This window comes from Delphinus delphis, chromosome 15 (assembly GCF_949987515.2).
Source record: "Delphinus delphis chromosome 15, mDelDel1.2, whole genome shotgun sequence".
Classification (NCBI taxonomy): domain Eukaryota; kingdom Metazoa; phylum Chordata; class Mammalia; order Artiodactyla; family Delphinidae; genus Delphinus; species Delphinus delphis.
In genome coordinates, this window is record NC_082697.1 from 86,121,596 (window position 1) to 86,144,556 (window position 22,961).

General features: G+C 52.8%; 1 protein-coding gene across 4 annotated transcripts in view; it reads right to left on the reverse strand.

The window, feature by feature from the left end:
• AMZ1 (archaelysin family metallopeptidase 1) overlaps positions 1-12,770 on the reverse strand; it is a 32,612-nt gene extending 19,842 nt beyond the window's left edge. For 2 of the 4 annotated variants that reach the window (XM_060032525.1, XM_060032522.1), the window contains exon 1: positions 12,593-12,770. The gene's annotated coding sequence lies outside the window, so the exon portion shown is untranslated. Of the gene's footprint in view, positions 1-4,003; positions 4,072-4,125; positions 4,381-12,592 lie in introns of those variants that run through there. The other 2 variants (XM_060032523.1, XM_060032524.1) reach the window with 2 other exon arrangements.
• Positions 12,771-22,961: the final 10,191 nt, after the last annotated feature.

A 22,961-nucleotide genomic window follows, 5' to 3' on the forward strand; every position in this document is an offset into this window, starting at 1 on the left:
GGGGCGGGTGGGCAGGGTCCCGGCGCAGGAGCCCCTGTGGCTCCCTTCCTTCCCCGCCCCGACAGTCACCGGGTCCCTGGCCTCGCGGAGCTGGAATGCTAGAGATTTGGGCGGACCATAAAAGGCGAGAAAAATACGTATTGTCTCATGTGTTAGGTGATTAATGGCACCTGAAGAGGAGAAGGCCGATCAGGGCATGGGGCTCAGGAGGGCCAGGGCTGCACGGCCTTTTTCCAGAGGGTGACCAGAGCAGCTTCACTGAGAAGCTGGGCAGACTGGCAGGAGGGAGCCGGGCAGGGGGGCTGCCGAGTGGAGGGGCATGTGCAAGGGCCCTGCTGCACACACACAGCGCACACAGGCGGGTGCAGGGGCAGCGGGGAGGCCGGCGTGGTTCTGGGGGGGGGAGGGGGGAGAGGGAGGGAGGGAGGCAGGGCCACATCGTGCAGCCTCCAAGCCGTGTGTTGCCCGAGCTCTGGCCTTCCCCACCCCCGGGGCGAGGAGAAGGGGCTGACATGAGCAGCGTGAGGCTGCAAGCCGGGCTCTAGGAGCTCCCCCCCCACCCCCGGTGGCCTGGATGTGAAGGCAGACCCTCCAGGAAGCTTCAGGCGTGCCTCGTGGGCCACAGGGACCCGGGCGCTCAGGCAACCCTGAGGAGGGAGCGCCCTGAAGGCCAGCCGGGGCTCTGACCTGCACTTGGCCCTGTGCCCTTCAATCCCCCGGGCCTCAGCCCGCTTCCACCTGTCTCCCTTGCCCTGAGCGAGGCTGGACCCAGCAGAGAGGAGGTGCTAGCTACAGTCCAAGGTCCGCCCTGAGCCCCGGGAGCGGCCTTGAGCGCCAACACCGCGTGCATCTCACCAACTTATTTTTGTTTCGAAATGCAGCCCACGGGACCCCGGTACCTGCTCTGGGCTCTCTCTCCCCAGACCCTCCGCTCACCAGCACCCTCTCACAGCGAGCTGGAGGCTTCTCGTACCGCTACAGCATTCCCTGCTGTCACAGCCAGCTCAGAATTATTCTTTCTGTAATTGGGAGTGGCCTGTAAATTGCTCCTCTGGGGCCGCGGGGGCCTTCCAGACGCCCAGGAGGTCTGTGTCACAGCTTTGCTAAGGACACCGACGTCCGAGGACATCCCTCCTCACAGGTCCACCATCTTGACCCAGCACCTCCTCTGAACCCACAACTTCCTGAAACACAGCTGTTAGCATCCGCATGTCTTATAGGCAAGGCCATGGAGGCTCAGAGAGGCGAGGCCACTTGCCCAGGGTTGCACAGCTCACCAGGATTCAGACACAGTACTCCTGACTCCCGACAGAGAAGTAAGGCAGACGATAAAAGGCAATAAAAATAAATATTGTCTAGTGTCACTCTGGGCCTCATGTGCAGGACCTTCTCCCACCCCCGAAGAGTCTTTCCTGCCAGCACCCACTGTCCCTTACCACCCACCGACCCCGCTCAGGGCCTTCACTGCCAGCAAACACCTCAAAGCCAGGCAAAGCCTTGGGAAACGAAAAATGCCTACTTTTTACCAAAAGTTCCAGGGCCCTGGCACGTCCATCCCAGGAGTGACTTGGGCCCAAACTGTAAACCTCAGATGGCCCAGAACCGGCCAGGTGCCTCTGGTCCTGTGCGCCACAGGGACCCGAGGCACAAGCGGTGTTTCCAAGGAGGCCGCAAGCATGTCCACCTTAGGGCCCGTCTGCACCGTTATGAGCCGTGTGGGATCCTAGGAGCTTTGGTTCATGCGGTTACATCGATCATATGCCACGTCTGAACTTAAAAACGAGAGCTGTGTGCAACACAAGGACACAAAGCACCGCCTCCACCAGCAGCGCCCACCTGACGCCACGGCTCGGTACTGCTGTGAGCGCTGCTGTGACCTGAGTGAGGGTCCCCGGAACACACCTGGAGAACCACCGTTTCACTCTGACGTCTCCCCCCGGGACAGCTGATTGCAGGCCCGCAGGGCCGTGTTGAGCACGCGTGTGTCTGCAGCATCCAGTGGGAAAGACGGGCCTGGTGTGAGGCAGGGACGCCCAGAGCACCTGCCCCGGTGCAGAGCCTCTGGCCTAACAGCCACGCAGAAGCCCAAAGAGCTCGGAGGAAGTGGCCACCTTGGCCCCGGACCGGCGCGGGCTGGCGGGTCAAGGGGAGGCTCCAGGTTGGGCCCCAGGGTGTGTGACAGGTGTGTCCTGTCCATCCGCATGGGTTCCACTCTCTCCGGGGTCCGGCCATCTGTCTGCCCAGATAGCATTTCCTCTCAAGACGCCCGGGCGGCCACACTCTCTTCCTGGGTCACTCAGGGAAACCCTGACCCTTCGGTCCTGCCAGGTCATTTCTGCACAAGACCACCCCTCGTGCAGAAGCAGAAGCTGGACGTGGGCAGAGACCGAGGCTGAGCCCCAGGCCAGGGGGTGCCGAGCGAGGGAGCCGCAGCCAGAGCAGGGCCTTCCCGGCCCTCTCCGCGACCCGCCAGCCCGCTAATCTTGGCAACAATGAACGCTCTCCTCTGCCCATAACGTGGGGCAGCAGCTGCGGAGCACTGGACGCTGGCCTCGCGCCTGAGCCCTGCAGGCATCATCTCATTCAAGCCACACAACCCTGTGCCGCTGCAGGTGCTATTAACAGCGCCCATGTCTCAGATGGGGAAACCGAGGCCAGGTCCAATCTCAGAGCCATGCCTCACACTGGAGCCAGAACTCTTAAAGTGCCAGTGGGCTTCCAGAAGCAGAGAAGGTCTCACCGTCAGTACACGGTGGGATGTCTCTGCCCTGCCCCTGTTAACACTGGGACCGCGGCCAAATTTTTCAGCCCGCCTCCCCTCTCCCTGAGGCGCCCACGTCCCCCTCACCTGCCCACTGTCCTGCCCAGAGGCCAGGGAAGGGCATGTTCTGGTACAGGCCGCTTCCACTCCCATGGGAGGGCCTGCTGCAGGAAGGGCAGGCGGCCGCAGACCCCTCAGCCCGGGCACCTGCTTCCCAATCCGACTGGACAGATGCCTCAGACTTTGGCAAGAAAGCACGCTCTGGTTCTTGTTATTCTGAATACGCTTCAGAAAACATCCCGGCAGCTGCCTCGAGCTATTCACTACTGTCTGCCTTCTGAACAGCCCCACGCAGGAGGGATGTAAAGGGTTTGTGGCTTCACACTTCTCGGAGGTTTCCATCTGCTCAGAGGGGAACCGAGGGCGGCGATCACAGGGAGAGGGTCTCCGCGTCAGACCCCTGCTTCCTGTTGCAGGGCCCTCACCTCCCTGCCCTGGCTGCACCCTGACAGTTTCCTTTCCCACGACAGGCAGCGGAGGACCCAGCCTTCCCCTCTGACCCTGGCAGCATTCTCAAGTTTGGCACCGCTGTGGAAGCCCACACCCTGCTTTTCTGAGCTGGAGGTGTTCCTGGGAAACAGAAAGACAGCACTGGGCCGGCTTCTCCTCCAATACCTAGGTGGTCATGTGGCCCCCTTCCCCGCATCCCCAGGCTCTCTGGGGGCGTTCCATGCCCACCTGGACCGGCCAGGAAGTGCACTCTTCCCGTGCCTGGCCCTGGGCTCTCCCACAGCCTGTTTGCTCCCATCGCCAGGACGCAAAACAGCCCGCAGGTCGCCCTCCCGTGGGGAGCAGAAGGCCAGGAGGGGTCCCCGAGCCCCTTCCCTCGCCCGGCTCCCCTCTGCGGGCCCAGGCCGGGAAGTCTCGACTCTGGCGCGGAGCACAGAGCGCGGCACTGCACCAAACACTCCTCGGCACACCGGTCCCCGACACCCCACCTCCCGCTCCAGCGCGCCCTCCGTGTCCGCGCGCACCCCGCGCCCGAGCGCGCCTGCCGCCGCCAGGGCGTCCTCGGGGCTTGCGCGGCTGGACTCGGCGCTGCGGCGCGGCCAAGGCGTCCCGACCCGGGCCCTGCGCCCCGCTCGGTTCGGGGCACCGGCGTCGTCCCACCCAGCCCGCCGGTCTCCTCTCGGTCCCCGCCCTGGGTCCCCGCGCCCCTCGGCCTCCCCGCCGCACCCCTACCTCGCAGCCCCGGTCCTCCTCGCCGCGCGCCCGGGTCCTCCCCCTCACCCTCCGTCCTGCGGGCCGCGCACTCCGGTTCCTCCCCACCGTGCGCCCCCCCGTCCTCCCCGCTGCGCCCCTACCTCGCAGTTTGCGCCCTCGGGAGCCGGCAGAGGCGGTGCCAGGCGGGGGGGCAGCGTGGGCACGCGGCGTGGGCCACGGAAATCGGGGAGGTCTCCGCGTGACGTCAGCACCGAGGGGCCGGGACCGAGGCGGGACCCGGCGGAAAGTGTAACGCGCCGCCTGGCCGTGGGCGCCACACCCCCTCCTGCTGCTATGGGTGCATCACGCGCGGGCCACCAGTGGGCAGAGTGCTGGCAGAAGTCCCCGGTCCTCAGACATGGGCTCCGACCTCTGCTGACTCCTTGTAAAGCGCGCTTGCGACGCCCCTGACCCTCCCAGAAACACCTGGGGTAGAGGCGGGGCCTGAGACGCTAAAGCCAAAGCAGGTGAGAGAGGGAAAGCGGCGCTGCCCAGGTGAGAGAGGGAAAGCGGCGCTGCCCAGGTGAGAGAAGTAGAGCGGCGCTGCCCAGCTAAGGCCCTCAGGTCATACAGGTAACGAGAGCTGCCCAGGAAAGGGGCTGGCATCAGGGTCACCTCAGCACTGTGCGGGCACGGCTCCAGCACATGACGCACAGCCCAGCCCTGTCGTCACTGGTTCCCCGGGAACTTCCCCTCCATTTGGCGGCCTCCCTATTAAGATGTAGTGATGATCTTAGAAGCGTTTATACGCCGGGCGCAATATACTAAATGCTGTACACGTGCTATCTCAAGTCTGGGAGGTAACTGTCCTTTTTGTCCCCATTTCACAGATGAATCTCTGAGGAGGCAGGGGAAGTGACAGGCCCGTGCAGACGGCAGGGCCGGGGCTGAGGACCCCCAGCGCCGGTGAGGGCGGGGGCCCAGCGCCTGGCCAGGGGAGCAGCACGGGCTCTGTGCTCGGCACGCGCTGGCAGCACGAACGCCGTGGGTCCTCAGAGAGGGTCCAGGCGGCCTTTATCCCCAGAGATGAAAGGCAGGCAGCCCTTGTCCAGGGAGCTCCTACCACACGCTGTCTCTGGGTCCCCTTGTCCCCTGAGAAGGGCCCTGTGCTCCTGCCACCACGTTGCAAGGCCATCAGCCTGTGGCCCGCCTGCCGTGTCTCCCGCCTCGAAGTCAGGATTTCGCTGTGCAGCTCCCGGGGGGCCGGCACAGCCGCGGGGACATCCCCACGTGGCAGGGCGGATGCTGACGGAGGTGGAGGCGTTTGGCCCTCTGAGCCGCACCGTGCTCCTCTAGAGCAGCGTCCATCAGCTGCTGAGATACAGAGGGACGTGCCTGGGCCCTAGGAGGCTCGGCGGCCTCTGTGCTTTTCATCGTTCTCCTCAGGCCGCCGAGCGAGGGCAGGGGCAGCTGCTCAGGGTTCCCTCCTTCCTCCTCTCCACAGCTCAGCGCGGGGACCCACAGTGCACGGGGCCCTGTCCTGTGTCCTCACTCCTGACAGAGCATGCGGTTCAGGCCACAGGCCCCGTGGCCTTTCCTGCACCCCCTGCACGGCTCCCCTTTCATCGGCACAGAGCCCAGGACCCCAGTGCAGAGGGGGAAGGTCTAGAAGGCAGGGTTGCGGGGGCTTCCTGAGAGCTGGAAGCTGCCCGAGTCTCTGTGACCCTGAGTGCCTTTCAGGGGGTTTCTGCTGTGCACCGCCCCCAGAAAACCTTGCCCGAGGACAGTCCTGTCTGGGAGGATTTTGCAAGGACTTCCCAGCAGCCCAGGGAGGTGTAAGAAGCGCCCGGGGCCACAGGGTCAGCGGTCAAACATCTGGGCTCTGGATCAGCTACTCAAGCTGCTGGACCAGGAAAAGTCACCCCCTGTCTTTGAGCTGTTTGCTCACAAGGTGTCAGTGATCCCTGTGGTGTCTGTGGAACCGGGGGGAGAGGTGGGGGCGACCATGTTGGTCCCCATCTGACTGACACTCAGCCGCTCTCAGGCCACCTGCCCTGGAAGCGTTGGTCTGGGGAGCCCCGAAAGAGCCCCAGAACGCCTCCAGGCTGCCCATCCCAGAGGGAAGTGGGCAGTGCTCCAGCCATGAGTCACCTTGTCCCCTCCCGGGCTCTGGCCTGGTCCCACAGCAGAGAAGGCCTGGCACCGCCCACCCTCCCCCCAACCCCGCCCCCCCCCCCCCCGGGTCTGCTCCCCGTTGAGCTTCCCTAAGCAAGGGAGACTAGACAGCCCGCTGCTCCCTCCCCAGCCCCAGGGTCATCAGGCCTTCCTGACAGTGCACTGATGTCCCGAGACGTGCAGGTGGGCCGGCCGTTACAGGCAGATGCACAGAGCAGAGTGAGGGTCCCATCACCCACACAAGCCGAGCCGCACACTTCACCCCTGGTTTCCTCCCATCTGTGAGACCCAGGCAGACGGCTGTTAATTCAACAGCTGCTATTCTGGGTCCCGACTCTCCACTGGGCTCCAGGTTAGGACCAAGGAGGCGCAGTGAACAGGTGAGGCGGGGGACAGGCACCCCATGTCACGCCAGGGTCCCCTGGGTAGCCGGGAAGCATCTCCCGCCTCCTGGAGAAGCTTCCCCTGCACTCTGGGAGGTGAGGAACTGCCTGCCCGGCTTCCGTGAGGTCTCTGTCCCACTAGGGTCCTGTCTTGGGGGACAGGGCAGAGGGAGAGTCAGCCAGAGGGAGGGAGGGCTCAGTCTCAGGACATGCGCCTTGAGCGAGGGCCACCATTTGTCCCATCTCTAGGTCACAGTGGCTGGTCAGCATACTCCTGTCCAGTCCCCACAGCCAGCGGGATGAGGACGGTGCTCCTCCGCCCGGTGCCCCAAGACGGGAGAGGACCCCCAGCACAGGGAGGAGCCCGGCCATGAGGGCCGGCATTATCGCTCCGGCCCCAACGGGGAGACTTCCTCCAGCTGCCCTTTGCCTCTTTGGAACCCTTTATGATAAGGGCTTCCTTTGAGCCGAATGCTACCCCAGCTCTGGGCTGCCAGCTTCCAGGCCTTCCCGGCAGGGCCGCCCACCCCTGCCTGCCCAGCCTCATTCAGGAGAAATGCCCCCACGGATGGCTGAGGGATGTGTCACCGTCATCCCTGGCACTGCAAGGGAATTCTGTTTAAGCCTTAAGAAATGATGCTACAACAATAGATGTCCATTGTAGAAGATTTGGAAAATTCTAAAAAACTTAAAAAAAAAGAAAGATCCCATAATCCAAGCATCAGGAGGTCACCTCTCTGCCTTTTTGTCAGACATCCTTCAAATAATTTTTCTCTCAACATGTAAATACAGTGTTCCGTTCTGCCGGAGGCTGTGTCACATGACACCCTTCCCGGCCAATAGCCCAGGACTGGCGTCCTCATTGTGTTGTCTGCACTGTTTTGCTTCATGGAGGATTCACCTGGCTTGTGACACTTTGGGTTTTCCCAGTTTCTCACTATTTTACATGATATATATTATAAAAAATAATATATATATTATGTAAAATAATGTATATATATAATATAAATAGTATATCTATATCTATATCACTGTGATAATCTTGTTTTCATAAATCTTCGTTACACAGGTTTCTGATTTTCCCCCCTTAGGATAAATTCCTGCAGATTGCGGGTCACAAGCCTACACTTTTTTTTTTTTTTTTGCGTTAAGCGTGCCTCTCACTGCTGTGGCCTCTCCCGTTGCGGAGCACAGGCTCCGGACGCGCAGGCTCAGCGGCCATGGCTCACGGGCCCAGCCGCTCCGCGGCATGTGGGCTATTCCCGGACCAGGGCACGAACCCGTGTCCCCTGCATCGGCAGGCGGACTCTCAACCACTGTGCCACCAGGGAAGCCCAGGCCTACACTTTTAACACGTGTAGCTACCAGGATTTTCCAATTTATTACTGTGGGGGACCGAGAACTCGGAACCTGAGAAATGCTTGGTGTTCTGTCCCAAAACTGGTTATTACACAGAAGGCGTGGGATACCCACCTCCCCACCTGCCCCATCCCTGGTGTGGCCAGGAAGAGACAGGAACTGGAAGAGTAATTACCTATCAAGCCTGGGGTGACATCTCCTTTCAGCTGCCCAGTTAGCACATGAAGTTGGAAATCCAGGCGAGCCCCCTGTTCACCCAGAAGGATCCTCGCCCTAAGTTGGGGGATGCCTAGTGCCAGGGCCCCCAGAAAGGAGAGGCGGCCTACGGACGCCCAGCCCAGGGCCAGATGAGGCTTCAGGCAGCCAGTGGCCAGGCAGTCCATCCCCTGCACACAGGACACGTGCATCTCAGTCCCCAGACCTCTCTTGTGAAGCCACCTTGCTACAGCCAGATCTAGAAATGGGCAGTGATACGGGGTCTCCTGTCCCTTCAGCCCAATGAGAAGGTGCCACACCCCATTGCACCTCAGTTTCCCCACAGTTGAACAGAGGCCCCCAAAAGATGTGCCCACCCAGGCCCCCAGAATGGGATCTTATTTGGAATAATGGTCTTTGCAGATGTAATTACGGTAAGAACCTCAAGATGAGATCATCCTGGCCTGTGGTGGGCCCTAAATCCAATGGCGGACAACACTGAGGTTCCACCTCTCACAGGTCAGAACAGCCATCATCAGAAAGTCTACAAATAATAAATGTTGAAGAGGGGGTGGGGAAAGGGGAAACCTCCTACACTGTGGGTGGGAATGTAAATTGGTACAACCATTATGGAGAATAGCGTGGAGGTTCCTCAGAAAACTAAAAATAGAGCTGCCGTATGATCCTGCAATCCCACTCCCAGGCATATATTCAGACAAATCTGTAACTCGAAAAGATACGTGCACCTCTATGTTCATAGCAGCACTATTCACGATAGTCGAGATGTGGAAACAACCTAAGTGTCCATCGACAGATGAATGGATAAAGAAGATATGTGTATATACACACACAATGGAATATTACTCAGCCATTAAAAAAACGAAATAATGCCATTTGCAGCAACATGGATGGACCTAGAGATTATCATACTAGGCGAAGTAAGTCAGAAAGAGAAAGACAAATACCATATGATATCACTTATATGTGGAATCTAAAATAAGACACAAATGAACCTATCTACAAAACAGACTCACAAATACAGAGAACAGACTTGTGGTTGCCATGGGGGAGGGAGGTGGGGGAGGGAGGTGGGGGAGGGAAGGATCGGGAGTTTGGGATTAGCAGATGCAAACTAGTACATATAGGATGAGTAAACAACAAGGTCCTACTGTACAGCTCAGGGAACTATATTCAATGTCCTGTAATAAACCATAATGGAAACGAATATGAAAAAGAATATATATGTGTATAACTGACTAGGCTATACAGCAGAAATTAACACAGCGTTGTAAATCAAGTACAATTCAATAAAATGTGTTTTAAAAGATAAAAGTTTAAAATATAAATAAATAAATAAATCCAGTCGGAGGGGCATCCTAAGAGACAGAAGAGGAGAGACACAGAGGGAGGAAAGCCAGGTGACACCAAAGGCAGACGTGGAGGATGTGGCCACAAGCCAAGAGACCCCAGAGCCACCCGAAGCTGAAAGAGGCAGGAAGGATCCTCCCTGGAACCTCTGGAAGGAGGGTGGCCCTGCCAACACCTTGATTTTGGACTTCCAGCCTCTAGAAATTTATTTAAGAAAATTAATTTCTGTTGTTTTAAGCTCCTCCCCTCCCCTGCCGCTCCGTTTACAGTCATTTGTTACGGCAGCCTCAGGAATCTAATGCAAGTTGGAAAATAAGAAAATGCTTCATATGGTTGTTATACGGGTCAGGAAAACATCCAGAATGTTGTCAGCACTCGGTAGGTCCTCAGAACACGGCAGCCACTCATCCAGCCAACACTTAGACACCCGCCGTGTGCCAGGTGCTGTGCTTGGGGGACACGGCGCTTCCCTTCTGTCCACGGGCGGCAGACAAGGGGGAGAACAGACATCGCGTGCGGGCAGAGGAGGAAGGAGGGGCTGAGAGGCTCGTGCCATGTGAGATGGGCAAGATAAGCTGAGCTGCGGTCTCCGGGCAGAGGTAGGGGTCCTGCCGGCCAGAAGGGACAGCATGGGCAGAGGCCTGGACGTCAGGGTGGGCAGGGCCTGTGGGGAGTGGAGTCGTCGGTGGTCAGGTGTCAGGAGTGCAGGGCTCCATGCAGCAGGGCTATCTGGGGGAGGTGAGAGCCGGGGAGGGGGCGGGTCAGGGAACCGGAACAAGGCCAAGGGGGCCCAGATGGCCCAAGCAGGCGTTTCCCCACCTTTCACTAGGGCACCTGGGAGCAGTGGGGGGGAGGGGTCAGGCAGGTGACGTTCAGGTGGGAGGTGATGGGGGCTGAGCCAGGGCCCAGGTGGGGGGTCATAGGGAGGACCTCGGACCTGGGGGGCTTGGGGTCTGCTTGGATGGGCAGGGATGCGAGTCGAGGCCTCCCCCAGGTCATGGCCTCCTGGGGAACCACCCAGCAGCCAATCTTAAATTGACTATTTCTTGTTATACAGCAGAAACTAACACAACATTGTAAAGCAATTATACTCCAATAACGATGTTAAATAAATAAAAATATTTTCTCTGTAATAAAGAAGGAAAAAAAAGAAAGAAAAGAAAAGAAAGGAAAGGAAGGAAAGGAAGGAAGGGAGGAAGGAAGGAAGAAAGAGACCGGTTCCTGAGTGCCAGCCCACACTGGGCGCCCTGGGACCTCACCCGCAGAGCTCAGGGCCGGCTGGGGCTCCCCTCAGGCCTGGGGGACAGAAGCCCCTGGCGTTAGAGGCCGGATGAGTGGGCTTGGCCCGCACCCCAGCAGGAGAACGGCCCTCCTGCGGGCGCGGGATCGAGGTGAGGCGGGGCCCCAGCCTGGCCCAGCCCCTCCTGGCGGCAGCACCAGTCGTCCCCACCGCCCGGGTTCCACAGGCTCAGCAAATGTTGGAGCGGGAATGGGGGTCCTCGGCATCCAGGGGACGGACCCCCCTCTTTGCATCTGCGTCTGTCGCCACCTCCTGGGCATCTTGCTCCCTCCCTCTGCCTCGTTCTCTTCCCCACTGTGGTTTGTGCGGTCAGCGGACCAGAGAGGACCCCCACGTGCCGCTTCTTGAACGGAAACAGAGAAGCGGGCCGGGGCCTCTGAGACATCTCCCGGAGCACACACGCTCTCCTCGGGATGTGCCCCACGCCTAGCGACACCCGTCCCGGCAGGTCAGCCTGCACTCTGGGCACCTGAAGACGTTCCCCTCGTACCTGCGTGCCACCCATTTGGGCTGCGGGCAGCCACAGTCCCTGCATGTGGTCCCCAACAACAACAGCAGCTCCATTCTCAGGTGCCCAGAGCAGGGCAGTCGCAGGCAGTTCCAGGACTGAGCCTGCATCCTGCTCAGCCGTGACAGCGGTGACTCCAGACAGACTGGCTGCCTCCCCTCCTGCCCCCCATTCCCTCGACCGTAGGACGTGGCCATCCCACCCCCTCCTGGGTGGTCACAGGGGCTGACGGGATCAGCCAGGACGAGGGCATCGTGGGGAGGAATGCCATCAGCGTTCTGGAAGGTTCCTGACCTCAAGGCACCCTGCCTGGCACAAGTGGCCCAGCTCGTGTGTGGTGGACACAGGGGTCTCGAAGGCTCAGGCTGTGGTGATCTGGCCAGGGGACCCACCTGAGGCCACAGCACTGGGATTTGGGATGTTCTCACTCCCAGAGATGACCTGCCCCTGCTTGCCCCACTAGAGAGACCCGGGGAGGCCCAGCATCTAGTGGGAGCAGACCCCTAGGTGGTGGGCTGTCCTGGGCAGGCCTGTGAGGAGACAGGGCCCTGGCCACACCAAACCCTGCCTGAGGGGGTCCCAGCTTTGCAGCCGGTTTGAGTCCTCAGAACCCCTGATCCAGAAGCTTCTGCAAGCAGGCACAGGAGTGGGGGGAGGGTGGTCAGGGAAGGCGATGCGGGGAGGGTCCCAGGTGGAGGCAGAGTCGGCCTGAAGAGGCCAGGCTGCATCTGGTCAGCCGCTGGAATCTCTCTCGACTGCCCACAGCCCCAGGCCAGGCACCTGGCCTCACCTGGATGACGGCTCAGGCCTCCCGTGGCCCCTTCCAAGCCACACATCCAGAGCCAGGTGAAGCCATGTGGCCACAGAAGCCTTTCAAGGACTCCCCTTGCTCTTAGGTTGAAGCCCAACCTTCCCACGGAGCCCCTGAGGGCCCTGGCCACCCACCCATCACACCACACCCTTACCAGCTGTCAGCCGCCCCGGCTCTGTCTGAGCCCCTCACCACCCTTCCTCCCTCTGGGGCTCCTCTACCTAGAAGGTACCTCGGCACCCTGCAACCCCAGCTGGGATTCCCAAATTAGGGTAAGCCCCAACCTCATGGGGGTGCCATAGGGCTCCGGCTCCCCCCACCCCCGGCTGCCCTCCCCATCTGCTCCAGCCCCTCCCCTCTCCTGCCCCGTCTCACCTCCAGGTCTCTGCCAGCCAGCCAGGCCCCCACCTGAAGCACCCGTCCCCCTCCCCTTCACAGGGAGGACTCCCTCTGCACACTTAGGTTTCAGGTCCCACGGTTGCTTCTTCCCAGAAGCCCTCCAGTCACGCGCTTCCATCGACACGATTACCTGGCCAGTGTCTGTCTTCGGCCCGCAGCTGCACGCTGGGGGTTGCGGGTGTTCCTGGTAGCACCTAGTGCAACGCCCAGCCCATAGCGAGCGCTCAGCCCAGGTGGCTGTGCTGCCACGCGTCACAGCACAGCACGCACGTCCCTGCGCACAGCCAGCATCCCTGCCTGCACGGCACTCCGAGCGCACCCACACGGACACACCTGCCCCCGGCACACACGTGCACACGCGTGCGTGCTCCCACTCCCTCCCAGCACGCGCTGCCCCGAGCACTCACCCCCCCACAGTCACACGCACAGCCAGGCGGCCTTGCTCACGCCGTCCCCCCACCCTCACTCCAACAGGCGCGGAGCTGCTGTTTGCCGCCTCTGCCTGCGGCATGTTTGCCAAGCAGTTTCCATGGCGACACATCTTGGCTCTGACAGGAGCAGTGGAGTGCAGGGAAGACGGCCTCCGTGGAAGGGACGAGACTCGAGGTCTCTGCGTCCTCAGGCTCCCAGGCAGGCAAGGGCGGGTGTTCCCATAAGTGGAGACACCACCCCCGCCCCACCCTGAACTAGGCCTGCATCTGAGAAGAGGCTCCAGGACTTCTTCTGGGCTACCTGCTCCAGGACGTAAGTCGCTCAGCCATTCAACAAACCTTGTACGCTGGCTACAAAGCTGCCTGAGGAGTAGGCCTGGCTCACAAGAGCTCATGGTCATGTCCTGAGGCTGGACTGTTGTCCCACTGCCCAGCTGAGAGCCCATCCCAGACAGGTCATTGGCTCCCTGAGCACCAAGGCCTAGCCGCCCACCTTCTGCCCACATGGGGCAAGGACGCTGGGCTCCCCCTCTGTAGATCAATTGCAAAAGCAACCCTGATTCTGCAACCCTCCCTGAACCATCATTCCCTTTGCTGCAACTCCTGTGAAGTAGGGGAGCCTCTTCCCCACCCTTGAATCTGAGCCTGCCCTGTAACTTGCTTTGGTTAATAAAAGGTGACAGAGTGACGCTACGCCAGTTCTGAACTTAGGCCTCAAGGATGACGTGCTTCCGCCTGCTCTCTCATGGGCTAGTCTGCTGGAAGGTGAGAGAACATATGGGTCATCCTAGCTGAGCCCACTCTAGACCAGCTACCCCCCAGCGAACCCACCACAGATGCAAGAGAGCAAGCCCAGAGCAACAGTCCTGCCAGGTTAGCCCGCAGACCCTTCAGAAACAATAAAATGTTGTTTTGTTACTGACCTGAGATTGTTTGTTACACAGCAATAGCTAACAGATACACCCTCCTCCAAGGGCCCTGGCCAGCAGCCACCCAACCTCATGCAATCAGCACATGCTGAGTGCCCTACAAGCTCCCCCAACATGCTGAGGGCTGGGCTGGAGCACGTGAGCTGTACACAGATCTGCTGTGTGCCAGCCTTGTGCTGGAACCTAGGGAGGGAGATGACCACCTCTGCCTTCTAGGAGTCTGCAGCACTGAGACGGCAGCTTTATGGGGCCCCCCTTACAGGTGGGAGAGGCTAGGTGACCTGCCCAAGGCCTGTCACAGGCAGGAGCAGGTGAGCATGGCCACAGAACCTGGCTGGGTCAGAGCTTTCTGCTTTTCTCCTCTTGGACACCTGTTTGGAAACACTTTACTTCCTGGGTAACTGCACCTATTAGGTCATTATTGGAGTGATTTTTCAGTCCCTATTCACTAAGGACTGTTGATCAGTGTTACTGCCCGCTGGGGCATCTGAGGGGCAGGGCCCCCTCCCTCCCTGAGCTGAGAGCCAGGGCCCCTCTTACAGGGGCCTGTATATGAGTCATCCAATTTCCCCCACTCTCTTGTCAGCACTTCAGTGTTCCTAAACTGATGGTTTTAAGTACTTTACCCAGCACTTCTCATTGTTTTCAGTGAGACGGCTGGCCCAGATAATCTAGCCTGCTTCCACTGGGAAAACATATCTGCATGGCAACAGTGCTGGCATACAGCTGCTGCACCTTGGTCAGGCACACCAACCAAAGCTCATTCTGTGACCTCACGGGGTAAAGGGACAGAAGCCAGGGCCAGTCCTGTCCAAGTGGGGAGTATCACAGAACACCCAGCAGACCTTCAACTGAAAACCTGGAGGAGGAGAGCAAGATGGCACAGGAGGGGGACACGGAGCTCACCTCCCAGCATGAACACGTCAGAAACACAGCTACATGAGGAGCAATTCCCACTGAAAGCAAACTGGAGACTGGCAGAGACTCCTGTGCTACCAAGGCTGTGAGAAAGATGCGTACGGACTCGGGAAGGAAGGGAAGAAAAGCGATCACGTCAGGGCTCGTGCCCCTGGGAGGGGACACAGAGGAGGAGGGGGATTGCATGGGCTTGGAGTTCCTCCCTGGGGAGTGAGTGGTTCAGACCACATATTGGGGCACCCCAGCCTTGAGGATCCACACCGAGACAATGAGTCACCATGGCTGGTTTGAACACCAGTGGGACTAACGGCAGGGCTGTAAGAAGCCCAGACTCCACTCGTGAGGCGTGGGCGCCGGCTTGCTTACTCCTGGAATAAGGCGGAGGAAGCAGATGAAGCCTGCCCGGGGCTCTGGCTGCTTGCCCGGGATCGCCCCAGCCCCGCCCCAGCCCCCGCCCTAGCACAAGCTGCAGCCCCTGCCCCAGCACACGGCCCAGCCCCCGTCCCAGCCGCCCCCACCCCGCCCCAGCCCCCGCCCCCCACCCGAGCTGAGCACCTGCTCCGGCCCCTCTTGCTCCAGCACTGCTTCCCCTTTGGGGGCAAAGATGCCGCTGCTGGGAGCGGGGAGAGCGCACACTTGGAACAGAACCAGCTTGGACCCGACCCTCAGGACAGCTGCTCCAGCAAACTGGGACCCGCCCTGACAGGGCAGTCATGGCCACTGAACAGACGAGAAGCTCCAGCTCACACCTGGCTCTGGCTCCAGCCCCTTGACATCTCCAGCCACACCCCCTACCAAGGCGACAGCTGCCAGCACAGCCTGGGGGAAGACATGACTCTTGCCCACTTCAGCTCCAGCTCTCCCAGCAAAGCCAACGGGCACATGCAGACCGTACAGGGACGCTCCCACATGGGGACATGCCTTAAAGACTGGGATAGGTAACTGCTTCACCTAATTTCAAAGACATAGAAAACTAAGCAAAATGAGAAGACAGAGGAATGTGTTTGAAATGAAAGAACAAGAAAAAAACTAAAATAACAACTAATCAAACAGAGACAAATAACTTACCAGATAAAGAGTTCAAAGCATTAGTGATAAGAATGTTAACTGATCTGGGGAAAAAAATAAATGAATGCAGTTAAAATTTTAACAAGAAACCAGAAAATAGAAAAAGAAAACAGTCAGAACTGAAGAATACTATAAAGAAAATGAAAAACACACACAGAAGGAATTAATAGCAGACTAGGTGATAACAGAAGAATGCATAAATGATGTGAAAGATAGAATAATGGAAATCACCCAATCAGAACAGCAAAAAGAAAAACACATTAAAAAAAAAAAGAGAACAGTTTAAGGGACCTTTGGGACATCAAACATACTAACATTTGCATTAAAGGAGTCCCAGAAGGAGACTTGAGTTGAAAATGTATTTGATGAAATTATGGCTGAAATCTTCCTGAACCTGAAAAAGGAAACAGATATCCAGGTACAGGAATCACAGAGAGTCCCAAACAAGATGAACCCAAAGAAACCCACACCAAGACATATCGTAATTAAAATGGTAAAAGTTAAAGAAAGAATTCTAAAGGCAGCAAGAGAAAAAAAAAGTCACACACAAGGGAATCCCTATAAGGCTATCAGCTGATTTTTCTGCAGAAACTTTGAAAAGCCAGAAGGGAGTGAAAGAGAAGTAAAGAACTCAGAAAAGCAAAAGCTAAGAGTTCATCAATACTAAACCAACCCCCCCAAAATGTTAAAGGGTCTTTTCTAGGTGGAAAAGAAAAGGTTACAACAAGAAGAATCTATAGGAAGAAAAAATCCTACTAGTAAAGGCAAATACATAGAAAAGGCTGTGGATCAACCAATTAAATAAGATAGTATGAAGAGGGGACTTCCCTGGTTGGGAGTCTGCCTGCCAATGCAGGGGACACAGGTTCGATCCCTGGTCCAGGAAGATCCCACATGCTGCGGAGCAACTAAGCCTGTGTGCCACAACTGCTGAGCCTGCGCTCTAGAGCCCGTGAGCCACAACTACTGAGCCCGTGTGCCACGGCTGCTGAGGCCTGTGCACCTAGGGCCCGTGCTCCTCAACAAGAGAATCCACCACAATGAGAGGCCCACGCACCGCAACGAGGAGTGGTCCCTGCTCACCGCAACTAGAGAGAGCCTGCGCACAGCAGCAAGGACCCAACGCAGCCATAAATAAATAAACAAATAAGTTTATAAAAAGGATAGTATGAAGATTAAAAACAAAAAAATTATAAAATCAACTATAACTACAGTAAACAGTTAAAGAATAAACATGAAGATGTAAAATATGACATCAAAAACATAAAACGTGGGGGAGAAGAGTGAAAAACAGATCTTTTAGAATGTGTTTGAACTTAAATGACTATCATTTTAAAACAAGTAGATAACGTTATAGGTCAACATATATGAATACCATGGTAACCACAAATCAAAACCTACAATATATACACAAAAACGACAAAGAAAGGAACACAAACATACCACCAAAGAAAATCATCAAACCACAAGGGAAGCTACTAAGAGAAGAAGAACAGAACAGAGATCAACTACAAAAACAACCAGAGAACAAGTAACAAAATAGTAATAAGTACATACCTACCAATAATCACTTTAAATGTCAATGGACTAAATGCTCCAATCAAAAGACTTAGGGTAGCTGACTGGATTTAAAAAAAGACCCTTCTATACGCTGCTCATGAGAGACTCATTTCAGAGTTAAAAATACACACAGACTGAAAGCGAGGGGATGGAAAAAGATATTTCACACAAATGGAAATGACAAGAAAATTAGGGTAGCAATACTTATATCAGACAAAATAGACTTTAAAACAAAGTCTATAACAAAAGACAAAGAAGGGCATTATATAATGTTAAAGGGATCACTACCAGAAAAGGATATAACATTTGTTAACATATATATAAGTTATATGTTAACAAATGTTATATCCTATTCTGGTAGTGATCCCTTTAACATTATATAATGTTAACTAAGTATATAATGCAACTACTAACAGACATAGAAGGAGAAATTGACAATAATATAATAACAGTAGTGGACTTTAATACCCACTGACATTAATGGACAGTCATCCATACAAAACAATCAATAAGGACACAGTGGTCTTCAATGACACATCAGTTGGACTTAATAGATATCTACAGACATTCCATCCAAAAACAGAAGAATACACATTCTTTTCAAGTGCACATGGAATGTTCTCCAGCCTAGATCACATCCTAGGCCACAAAAAAAGTCTCAACAAATTTAAGAGGATAGAAACTATATCAAGCACTTTTTTCCCAGTCACAATGGTAAGAAAACAGAAATCAGTTACAGGAAGAAAAATGGGAAAAACACAAACACGTGGAGACTAAACAATACGCTACTAAAAAATCTATGGGTCAATGAAGAAATCACAGAAAATCAGAAAATATCTCGAGACAAATGAAAATAAAAACACAAATGTAAGCAGTTCTAAGAGGGAAGTTTATAGTGGTACAGGCTATATCAAGAAATAAGAAAAATATCAAGTAAACAAGCTAACCTACCATCTAAAGAAATTTAAAAAGAAGCACAAAGCCCAAAGTCAGCAGGAGGGAAATAATAAGGATCAGAGAGAAAATAAATACAACAGAGATTTTTAAAATAAATAGAAAAGATCAATGAAACCCACAACTGTTTTTTTAAAAAGATTAACAAAATTGATAAGCCTTTAGCCAGGCTCATGAAGAAAAAAAGAGAAGACCCAAATAACAAAATAAGAAATGAAAGAGGGGAAATAACAACCGGTATCACAGAGATACAAAGATTCGTAAGAGAATACTAAGAACAGTTATATGTCAACAACTTAGACAACCTAGAAAAAAAAAGGATAAATTTCTAGAAACATACAGTCTTCCAAGACTGAATCAGGAAGAAACAGACAACATGAACAAACCAATCACTAGTAATGAAACTGAATTTGTAATTGAAAACAAAAACAAAAACAAAAAACTCTCAGCAAACAAAAGTCCAGGACTGGACAGCTTCAGAAGGGAATCCTGCCAAACATATAAAGAAGAGCTAATAACTATCCTTTTCAAACTATTCCAAAAGATTGAAGAGGAGGAAACACTCTCAAATTCATTCTATGAGGCCACCATTACCCTGATAACAAAACCAAAGACACTACCAAGAAAAGAAAGAAGGAAGGGAGGAAGGGAGGAAGGGAGGGAGGGAGGGAGCGAGGGAGGGAGAGAGGGAGAGCGAGAGGGAGGGAGGGAGGGAGGGAGGAAAAAAGAAAATCTCTGAAGAGTATAGATGCAAAAATCCTCAACAAAATATTAGCAAACCAAATTCAACAATATATATATAAAAAGGATCATACACCATGATCAAGTAGGATTTATTCCAGGGGTTCAAGGATGGTTCAATACCTGCAAATCAACCAATGTGATACACCACATTAACAAAAGGAACGATAAAATTCACATAATCATTTCAATAGATGCAGAAAAAGCACTTAACAAAATTCAACACCAATTAATCAAACTATCATAAAAGTTGGTATAGAGGGAACATATCTCAACATAATAAAGGGCATTTATGACAAAACCACAGTTAACATCATATTCAACAGAGAAAAGCTGAAAGCTTTTCCTCTAAAATCAGGAACAAGACAAGGATGCCCACTCTTGCCATTTCTATTTAACATAGTATTAGAAGTCCTAGCTGAACCAAACAGAAAAGAAATGGAAAGATATCCCATGTTCGCGGATTAGAATAATTATTATTGTTAAAATGTCCATATTACCCAAAGCAGTCTACAGATTTAATGCAATTCCTATCAAAATACACATTACATTTCTAACAGAAATAGACTAAATAATCCTAAAATTAATATGAAAGCACAAAAGACCCTGAATAGCCAACATTATCTTGAGAAAAAAGAACAAAGCTGGAGGTATCACACTCCCTGACTTCAGACTATACTACAAAGCTACAGTAATTAAAACAGTATGGTACTGACACAAAAACAGACATGTATACCAATGAAACAGAACAGAGTCCAGAAATGGTCGATTAATCTACAACAGAATAGAGAAGCCATGCATTTATAGTCAATTAATCTACAACAAAGGAGGCAAGAATGTACAATGGAAAAAGGGGTGGGATAGGGAGGGTGGGAGGGAGGGAGACGCAAGAGGGAAGAGATATGGGAACATATGTATACGTATAACTGATTCACTTTGTTATAAAGCAGAAACTAACACACCATTGTAAAGCAATTATACCCCAATAAAGATGTTAAAAAAAAAAAGAAAGAAAAAGACAATCTCTTCAATAAGCAGTGCTGGGAAAGCTGGACAGCTACATGTAAAAGAATTAAATTATTACATTTTCTCACATCATATACATAAACTGAAGATGGATTAAAAACCTAAATGTAAGACCACAAACCATAAAACTCCTTGAAGAAAACATAGGCAGAACACTCTTTGACATAAATCATAGTTTTTTGGGGGTTTTTTTTTGGATCTATCTCCTAAAGCAAAGGAAACAAAAGTAAAAATAACCAAATGGGACTTAATAAACTTACAAGCTTTTGCACAGCAAAGAAAACCACTGACAAAGCAAAAAGACAACCTACTGAACGGGAGAAAATATTTGCAAATGATATAACCGATAAGGGGTTAATATCCAAAATGTATAAGCAACTCATGCAACTCAACATCCAAAAAAACAAATAACCCAATTAAAAAATGGGTGGAAGTCCTGAAGAGACATTTTTTTCCAAAGAAGATATATAGATGGCCAACAGGCACATGAAAAGATGCTCAACATTGCTAATCAAAGAAATGCAAATCACAACCACAATGAAATACCACCTCACACCTGTCAAAATGGCTACCATCAAGAAATCTACAAATGATAAATGTTGGCAAGGATGTGGAAAAAGGGAAACCTTGTGCACTGTTGGTGGGAATATAAACTGGTGCAGCCACTATGGAGAACATTACGGAGGTTTCTTAAAAAACTAAAAATAAAACTACCCTATGGTATGGCAAGTCCACTCTTGAGTATATTATCTAGAAAAAATGAAAACATTAATTTGAAAAGATACATGCACCCCAATGTTCATAGCAGCACTATTTACAATAACTAAGATGTGACAGCAACCCAAGTGTCCATCAATAGATGAATGGATAAGTACACACACACACACACACACACACAAACACACTGGAATATGACTCGGCCATAAAAAAGAATATTTGTCCATTTGCAGCAACATGGATAGACCTGGAAGGTTTTAAGCTTAAATAAGTCAGACAAAGACAGATATTATATGTTATCACTTATATGTGGAATCTGAAAAATGTAACAAATGGATATAACAAAACACTCATAGAGAATAAACTAGTGGTTACCAGTGGGGAGAGGGAAGGAGGGAGGGGCAAAATAGGGGTAGGGCATTAAGAGGTATAAACTACTATATAAAATAAATAATCTACAAGGATATATTATACAGCACAGGGATTATAGCCAGTATTTTATAATAACTTTAAATAGAGTATAACATATAAAGATATTCAATCATTATGTTGTACATCTGAAACTAATATTATATATCAACTATACTTCAAAAAGCAAAAATAATAAACTGAAAATCTGAAGAGTTATGCTCTCAGGGTACTAATGACTCAGAATTAAACCTGCCCCCTCCATCCTGCTCCAAATCTCAGGGAACCGTAGATAAGACGGACTTGGTGCTAAGAGAAGCAAAATCAAAATGCAACCAAGTTCCTGAGAAGTCAGAGCTACAGATCTGCCCTTTCACTGATTTGAGACCCAGGGATGTGTAAGCTGGTTGGGCAGAGAACTCCAAGCAGTGAATTTGGAATGATGGGGGCCCCTTCACCCTAGGCTTCCAAGAATCCCCACATATAAGTTTTTGAAGCCAGTGATCACCACACATTTAAAGATGACCAAGAACATGTGAAAACAACAAGCCACGAGCAGACACGTGTGGCCTTTGTGTCCTGGAACTGGGCACACTGTGGCAAACCCCGGCTGGTCGGTCCCATGCACTTGGCCCTACTGCATTCCTGAGTCCTTCGTAGTCAGGCATGGCCAAATGACTGAAGTCTGGGCCAAAGAATGTAGGTGATAACAACTGTGCAACTTCTGGGCCTCACCCATAAAAACCTCTATCTGAATCTCCATAGTCTTCTCTCATTCCTGGATGCCTGGCCTGGGCCCAAACTCTACGGGAATCTTAGGAACCATGGGTTGATGATGAGAAGGCACCAGAATGAAGGGACCTGGGTCCCCACTTCACCACCTGGGGGAAAGCTGCCCAATGGAGAAACACCTACAGTGCACTACTCTGTGGTTAGTGAATAAACCTGCATTAGTTTAAGCCATGAAATTTTAAGGTTTGTTTGATAAGCAGCTAGTGTTACTGTAATACAGACATGGGTTATAAAACAACGGAGCTTCTTAGGTTTGAAGAAGTCAAAGCTTAGCTTGAAAATATCGGCACAGAACAGGAAGCTAAAGTGTTAACAAATGTTTAAAAGCACAAACACAACATACAAAAATCAAAAGACGGAAAATAGTGGAGAGATTAAAAGATGTGGAGAGAACAATGAGATCGCAGATGTATAGATTTCTATTCTAGGAGAGAAAGAGAAGGGGGTGGTGCTAGAGAGAGAACCTGGATCAGAGAAAAGCACTTTGAAAGCATAGCGGCTGAGAATTTGCCAGAACTGGTGAAAAACACCAATCCAGATTCAAGAATCCCAAGAATAAATTTAAAAATTCTCACCTATCCGTGGTAGTAAAATTACAGAAAAACCAAAGACAATGGGAAACTTCAGAACATCCACTGAAAAGATAGGCTCCCTCCAAGAACAGCAGTTAGACTGACGGTGACCTCTTGGCCGCAACAATGGAAGCCAGGGCATGGTGGAATGCACTCAGTGTATTTCAGTGTGTTGGAAGGAAACAGACACTAACTTAGAATTTATGCTCAATATATTCAAGTATGACAGTGAAGACAGTTTTAGACAAACCAAAACACATACTTTTATCACCAGGCTCTCCTGTTACGCTTGTTAAAAATGAAGGTTCAGGACTTCCCTGGTGGCACAGTGGTTAAGAATCCGCCTGCCAATGCAGGGTACACGGGTTCGATCCCTGGTCCAG